General features: G+C 41.7%; 1 pseudogene; it reads left to right on the top strand.

Annotated features, from left to right (window-relative positions):
* Positions 1-884: 884 nt before the first annotated feature.
* LOC139360019 (small ribosomal subunit protein eS17-like) lies at positions 885-1,342 on the top strand (annotated as a pseudogene).
* The last annotated feature ends 7,167 nt before the right edge of the window (positions 1,343-8,509 follow it).

Here is an 8,509-nt window from a genome sequence, read left to right as displayed (position 1 = left end):
ATGGTCTTGGCTAATGTAATAAACCAAGAAAATTAAATTTTAAAAGTAAAGACTGGAGAAGAAGTAAATCTATCTTTATCTGCAAGTGTTAAGACTTGTATACAAAGAAAATACTAGCAACAAATAATTGGAAAACAAGTTTAAAAGCAATGCCATTTATGCTAGTATCAAAAAGTTAAATAGATAGTAATAAATCAACAACAATGTTCTAGATCTTTACACTAAAACTTTACGCTGAAAACAAATGTTCCGAGAGAAATTTTAAAATACTTAAATAAATGGAGTGACATACCGTATTTATGGATCAGAAAATTTAATACTGATAAGATGTCAGTTCCCCGAAGTTGATGTGTAGATTCAATGCAATCCAATCATAATCCCAAAAGGATTTTGTGGAAGTTGGCAAGCTTTTCTAAAATGTGTATGGAAATGCCAAGGACCTAGAGTAATCAAGAAGAGAAAAACAAATTTAGGGGACATACACTACTAGACTTTAAGAATTACTATAATGTTAATTAATCAACGTGAGATATTGATGCAAAGAAGATGCAATTGACCCACAAGGAAGAAAACACTTTAGAAATATATCCAAAACGCAATCACTTGATTTACAACAAAGGCAACACTGTAGTTTAGTGGGGGAAAGAGTCTTTTCTATAAATGTTGTAGCAATTGGATATCTCTAACATCTCTATCTGTATCTGCATTTGTGTCTACATCTATAATGAATCATGACCTCTTACATCATTTACAAATATGCAATAGATCCTGGACCTAAATGTGAAAAGTGAAGTAGTAAAGCTTCTAGAATAGAACTGAAGAGCATGTTTAGGATCTTGAGGTAAGAAAATATTTTCTAGCTCTTTTACCAAGGACCTGCCAACATGAGTTGCGTTTGCACCAAAACTGTGAAGAAGATGGCCCGGGTCATCACAGAAAAGTACAACACGTGCCTGGGCAACGACTTCCACAAGAACTAGCGCGTGTGTGAAGGGGTCACCATTATCCCCAGCAAGTAGCTCCACAACAAGATGGCAGGCTAAGTCACGCACCTGAAGAAGCGGATTCCGAGGGGCCCAGTGAGAGGTATCTCCATCAAGCTGCAGGAGGAGGAGAGAGAAAGGAGAGACAATTACGTTCCCGAGGTCTCAGCCCTGGATAGGAGATCATTGAAGTAGATCCTGACACTAAGGAAATGCTGAAGCTTTTGGACTTCGGCAGTCTGTCCAACCTGCAGGTCACTCAGCCTACAGTTGGCATGAATTTCAAAATGCCTTGGGGAGTATTTGAATCTTTCTGCGATGTTGTAATATTTTCAATAAACCTGGGACAACAGCCTTAAAAAAAGGAAAACATTTTCTGATATATGTCTATATACATTCTACATATAGAATATATATAATAAAGGCTGGGCGTGGTGGCTTATGCCTGTAATCCCAGTACTTTGGGAGGCTGAGACAGGTGGATTACCTGCATTCAGGAATTTGAGACCAGCCTGGCCAACATGGGGAAACTCCGTCTCTACTAAAAATACAAAAATTAGCCGGGCATGGTGGCACATGCCTGTAATGCCAGCTACTCAGCTATATATATATATATATATGTACACACACACACATACACACACACATACTCAAGCAGAGGATTTACACAAAAATAAAGAACTTTCATAAATCAATAAGTAAAAGACAAAGGAGGGCATCCAAAAATCAATACATGCCTGAATAGGTGCATGTATTACTCATCAGGAAAATGAAACTAAAATCAAAATGTTTTACATACTCACAGGAAAAGCTAAAATTAAAATACCTAATAATACGAAATAGTGGTGAAGATATAGAGAAACTGGAACTCTCTCATGTGACTGGTCTCGTATAAATTGGAAAACTATTTGACAGTATCTCCCACAATTAAACACACACCTGCTTTATGACCCAGCAATTCCACTCCTAGGTATATACCCGTGAAAAATAAGTGCCTATGTCCATAGAAAGATATGTATAATAATATTCATAGTAACTCTATTCATAATAGCAGTAAACTAGAAATAACCCATATGTCCATCAGTAGGAGAATGAACAAATGAATTATGGATATTCATACAGTAGAAAGCTACTCAGCAATAAAAAAGAATAAATTACTTTTATATTTAACATGAATCACAGACATTATGTTGAATGAAGGAAACCAGAAGTAGCCGGGTGTGGTGATTCACAGGCCGAGGAGGGTGGATCACGAGGTCAGGAGTTCGAGACCAGCCTTACCAACATGGTGACACCTTGTCTCTACTAAAAATGCAAAAATTCACTGGGCATGGTGGCACATGCCTGTAATCCCAGCTACTCAGGAGGCTGAGGCAGAAGAATCGCTTGAACCCGGGAGGCGGAGGTTGCAGTAAGCCGAGACCGCACCACTGCACTCCAGCCTGGGTGACAGAGAGACTTTGTCCCAAAAAGAAAAAAAAAGAAAAGAAAACAGAAGTAATATATGATCTTACTTATATAAATTCAAGAACAGGCAAAATTAATTCCTAGTAATGGATGTCAGAATAGCAGTCACATCTGTTGGGGAAGGTCCTGACTGGGAAAGTATTGAGAACTTCTGGGGTATGGGAAATGTATATTTCGACTGGGTTATAGTTATACAGGTGTAAGTATGTAAAAATGCAGAACTATGCACTTAAGATATAATCCCTTATTTGTTTTAATGTATATAATTTATGTTTCAAAAAATAAGTATGTGTATGCTTCACAAAGTTGGCAAGGTTATTCTCTCCTCACCCCTCAATATCCCCAAAACCACACAGCCCAGAAGTTTACAGAGGGAAATTCCACCACTCTACAAAGAACAGTATCTTTTTTTTTTTTTTTTTGAGACGAAGTCTCGCTCTGTTGCCCAGGCTGGAGTGTGACGGCACGATCTCAGCTCACTACAACCTCTGCCTCCCAGGTTCAAACGATTCTCCTGTCTCAGCCTCCTGAGTAGCTGGGATTACAGGCGTGAGCCACCATGCCCGGCTAATTTTTGTATTTTGAGTAGAAACAGGGTTTCACCATGTTGGCCAGGCTAGTCTCGAACTCCCAACCTCAAGTGATCCACCCGCCTCGACTTCCCAAAGTGCGTGAGCCACCACGCCAGGCCCAAAGAACAATATCTGCTATGTTATTTAAACAATTTCAAGACTAGATAAGAACAGCTTCCAGATGTGTGATGACAGCCCAATAAAACTGAAGACCAATCTTACATATGAATATTAAAGCCAAAGGAGCTAAGTAAAGAATAAAGAATTATGGTAAATAATTCAGAATGCCATGACCAAGTGGTGGTTATGCCAGAAATGCAAAAATATATATATATATATTAGAAAATACATTAGTATATTTCACCATAATAATAGATAAAATGAGAAAAAACATATGCTATCTCTCTAGAGCAGCACGTCCAATAGGAAGATAAAGGGAGCCATGTGGGTAATTTTAGATATTCTAGAGGCCGTATTTCAAATAAAGTAAAGAGAAACAGACAAAACAAATTTTAATGATATTTTATTTAACCCAATATATCTAAAATGTACTGTCCCAGCTCACTGCAATTCAGACATAAAATTTTCATTGGAAAAGCTCGATCTGCATTAAGATTTAATGAAGTTTATGATACAAAAAAGTAGATGTATATATCCAAGTTGCAAACGTACTCGAGTTTTTCAATAACTGAATTATCAGTCTTAAAACTTAGTTTAATTAAAATTAAATTAAAAATTCAGTTCCTCAGTCACACTAGCCAAATTGCAAGTGTTCGCAAGCCAGCCACAGGAGGTAATGGTTACCTTATTGAACAGCACACTTCTAGATGATGAAAAAGAATCTGAAAAAATCAGCATATGTCCTTGAGTTTAAAATCTAGGTCCATCTCTCTGGGGTTTCAAGCAGTTCTTTTTAGAGGCAACCAATGTTAACTGAAAGAAACCCTGAGGGAGACATCACTTGTACACTCCTTTTTTCCTTTGGAGTTTGTATTAAGTTCATCATCTCACATGAAGACAAAATAAAACTAATCACTTAAAAATTTTTTTTGCTGGGTGTGGTGGCTCACGCCTGTAATCCCAGCACTTTGGGAGGCTGAGGTGGGCACATCATGAGGTCAAGAGATCGAGACCATCCTGGCCAACATGGTGAAACCCTGTCTCTACTAAAAATACAAAAATTAGCTGGGCGTGGTGTTGAGCGCCTATAGTCCCAGCTACTCGGGAGGCTGAGGCAGGAGAATTGCTCGACCTAGGAGGTGGAGGTTGCAGTGAGCCGCGATTGTGAGTGAGACTCCCTCTCAAAAAAAAAAAAGGTTCACAGAAAATTCTAACAATACTTTTCATGAGTGTAAACATCTTGGTGAAGAATTTACTCTAGTGAGTGCAAATGTCTATGAGGTTTTTTTACGGGGGTGATAAAAATGTTTTAACATTACTGTAGCAATGGTTGCATAACTAGTAAATTTACTATTAAAAGTCATTGAGTTGTACTCTTAAAAAATAAATGGATTTAATTGTATATAAATTATATCTCAATAAAGCTTTTAACATAAGTTTACTTCATATATAGATTCATGTAGATATAGCTATAACACATAGCTAGAAACATAGAATCAAATACAGATACAGAGAGAAAATAACACAGAGGTAATAACAAAAATAACTTCCTGATTATCTACTATATATTAGGTACTTAAGGATGTTATACTTAATGATAACAACTTTTCCAGACAGGCATCAGGGATCCCATTTTACAGATTAAAAAAACTGCAGTTCAGAGATGTTGAGTGGAACTGACAGTAAGGGGGAGGGTGGGGATCTGAGCTTGGGCCATCCAAGGCCTGTTCTGGGTCCACTTTATTGCCTCTATTATGAGAATATCCCCAAGTAATCCAGCCTGGGAAGCCAGAGTACCAGAGCTTCCTAGTATTCTATCCTGGGATGCAAGTCAAGGAACCATGGCTGATAACCTGAAAGGAGGAGAAAGAGGGTTAGACAGTTCGAGCCTCGGTGTGAGTCAGTGGACAAACATCCCTTCTAGAAACAGTGTCAAGTTCTGAGGAATGCCTGCCCTCCCCCTCCGTACGCAGCCCGGGACTCCTGCTCCCTCCTGTGCCTCAGTCTCCTGATTTGGGTCTTCCTCTCACTCCCATGCCACACCCAATATGTTCATTCCAATCCAGCCTTGCAATGAAGCCCTCCAGCCACCACTGCTACCTAAAGTCATCCCAGAATTTACAGTTCCGATAGAACTGCAGCAAGGTCAGGACATCGGGAACTACCACCAGAGCAAGTTCTCCAAAACTGTTCCCTTTTAAAGGGTTAAGGGTAATATGTACAGGTGATGATTGCTTTTTACAAAGTTCAAAAGAACCTGGAGGAAGCAGTGTAAAAGCAAGAGCTGGAGGTTTTTTGAGAAGATGTGGTAAAAGGAGTCAACAGCACCACAAAACCCTGCTGGGGTCCAGCCCACGCCTCCAGAAATCAGAGCCACACTACGCCCCTGGCTGTAGTCTTGATAAAGTTTGCCTTGTTATCTTGAAAGAGAAAGACTTTGGGTTAGTTTGCTTTGCTTTGCTTTGCTTTGCTGAGGCTTTTATCAAAAGATAAGGCAAGCCGACTTGTGTGGAGGTTGTAGGGATCACCACTGCTAACACTGATAGGTTCAGGACAGGCGGACTGCTTCCCCTGACGGCTTCCTTTAGCTAGAAATCAGGGAGCAGGAAAATGAACAGATTTGAGGACATGTCCATTTCCTCTTCCTCCCTCTTCCTCTCTCTGCTCAGAAATGAGCAGGCTCTGCAGTAACAGTCTCAGAAGATGGAGAAATTGTCCCAGGTGGGGCCCGGAACTGGCTCTGTGATGCAAACTAGGAATTGTGAGGTCTATTTCTTTGCCCCTTTGGAACACTTGGGAGGCCCCCGAAAGAGCACCACGTTAGTGCCCTCGAGCCACCTACCACCCTTTTGCCATTCGCTTTCCCTTGTTCTGTTACCTGTCTTCATGATTTGCTCCCTTGCAAAGTATCTATTTAGTAGTCAGATGTGAGTTAATTTAATTAAATCCTAGGAAGTGATGGAGATGGAGTTCTTCAATGGCTTCTTTTCTGGCACAAAACTAAATGCCCCAAACACTCAGGGAAACACGGTAGTTAAAGTGGTATCTCTCTTGCTTACAGTTTAATCATTTCTTTTTTTTTCTTGCCTAACATTAAATAGTACTTTGATTAAAGGTCACCCTTACACCTGAATAAAGAAAACTGCTTACATTTCCCAAGTATGTTTACATTTCATTTCACGTCAGCAAGTAATCAGGTCCTTTCTTCATGTGACACCCCCTAACTTTCTAACTAAATGACTGACGTTTTTATCCAAAACTTAGCCTTGGGAATGGGGAGAAGAAACAACGTGTTCATCAATGTGTTGGTTCTTTTTGCTTGACACACCATCACTAAAAAGTTACTGATACATAACTCAAACTTCCTACTAGTCTGTCCTGGAAACCATAAAGTCTACACCCCAGTGGATAGCTCAATTGCACTCTTGTATTTAACGTTAAGGGGTGTCTTAATCTGTTTCTGTTTCTTGTAATAGAAAACCTGAAACTGGGTAATTTATAAAGAAGACAAATTCATGCCTTATAGTTATGGAGGCGGAGAAGTCCAAGGTCAAGGACATCTGGTGGAGACTGTCTGCGGAGTCCCAAGGTGGGGCAGGGCAATCACCGCTTAAAACCCCACCTCTCAGCCGGGCACGGTGGCTCACACCTGTAATCCCACACTTCGGGAGGCTGAGGTGGGCAGATCACGAGGTCAGGAGATCGAGACCATCCTAGTCAACATGGTGAAACCCTGTCTCTACTAAAAATACAAAAATTAGCTGGGTGTGGTGGCACATGCCTGTAGTCTCAGCTACTCGGGAGACTGAGTCAGGAGAATCGCTTCAACCCAGGAGGCAGAGGTTGCAGTGAGCCGAGATTACACCACTGCACTCCAGCCTGGTGACAGAACAAGACTCTGTCAAAAAAAACAAAACAAAAACCACCTCTCAATAATGGGAATTTGAGGGCCCAGGTGTGGTGGCTCATCCTGTAATCCCAACACTTTGGGAGGTTGAGGAGACTGGATCACCCGAGGTCAGGAGTTTGAGAGCAGCCTGGCCAACATAGTGAAACCCTATCTCTACTAAAAATACAAAAATTAGCTAGGCATGGTGGTGGTGGGCACCTGTAATTCCAGCTACTTGGGAGGCTTAGGCAGGAGAATCGCGTGAACCCAGGAGGTGGAGGCTGCAGTGAACTGAGATTGCGCCATTGCACTCCAGCCTGGGTGACAAGAGCAAAACTCCATCTCAATAATGATAACAATAATAATGGAACTTTGGGGATTAAATTTCAACATGAGTTTTACGTGGGACAAATAATTGCACCACAGGTGGGAGAGAACAGCAAGCAACGGTTAAACATTTAAATTAAATCTTCAGGACTGCCTGTTCATCTGGTCATTCTCCACCTGCCCCCAGCTTCCTTCTCTGTCCTCCTCTGCCTGCTCCCTGCCCCAGGAGGATCCCCATGAATGCCTCACCCAGGCTCCCTGTCCAGCTTGCATCTGGTGGATTCAGCCTGCAGAGACACCAGCAAGAGATAGAGGAGTGAGGAACAGAGAGCGGTCAGGGTTACATCTTCCTGGCTCCCTCCCTGCTGTGGTACCCTGTTGTTAGCTCTGTCCTCCCATGATTACACCGCCTTTATAAAGATGGATATGGTTTCACCAGATGAAATTAGTAGTAGGGGCTTTCCAAGTAAAGAAAAAATAGGCTAGAAAGGAAAAATATATTTGGAACAAATCAGAAGCTCCGTTGGGCTAGAAGTCATCATAGGCACAGAGGGACTCTGGGAACAGACACCAAAGGTGTGTCAGGCCTCGTTGCAGGGGGTCAGAGCCAGGCAGGAGTTTCAACTTACCTGGAAGGCTGAGGTTGGGGGTAATTCTGTGAGATGCACCTGGCAACAGTTTACAGGAGAGACTGAAAGAGATACCAGACACAGGATGTCAAAGAAGTTAATGGGGCCAGGTGCAGTAGCTCATGCCTGTAATCCCAGCACTTTGGGAGGCCAAGGTGGGCAGATTACCTGAGGTCAGGAGTTCGAGACTAGTCTGGCCAACATGGTGAAACCCTGTCTCCACTAAAAATACAAAAGTTAGCAGGGTGTGTGTGGAGGCATGCACCTGTAATCCCAGCTACTCGGGAGGCTGAGGCAGAAGAATCGCTTGAACGCAGGAGGCAGAGGTTGCAGTGAGCAGAGATCACTCCATTGCACTCCAGCCTGAGCGACAAAAGCGAAACTGTGTCTCAAAAAAAAAAAAAAAAAGACAGACAAGAAAAGTTACTGTCTTGAGCAGAAAGACTGAAGGGTGGGTGTTGAGAGGAGATGGAATGGGGTTAGAGGAAGACCCTTGGACAAGTCCTATATTTAGGGACGGGA

The sequence above is a fragment of the Macaca nemestrina genome, chromosome 19 (assembly GCF_043159975.1).
Source record: "Macaca nemestrina isolate mMacNem1 chromosome 19, mMacNem.hap1, whole genome shotgun sequence".
NCBI lineage: Eukaryota > Metazoa > Chordata > Mammalia > Primates > Cercopithecidae > Macaca > Macaca nemestrina.
Note: the sequence above shows the minus strand (reverse complement) of the source record. Positions and strands in the feature narration are given on the sequence as shown.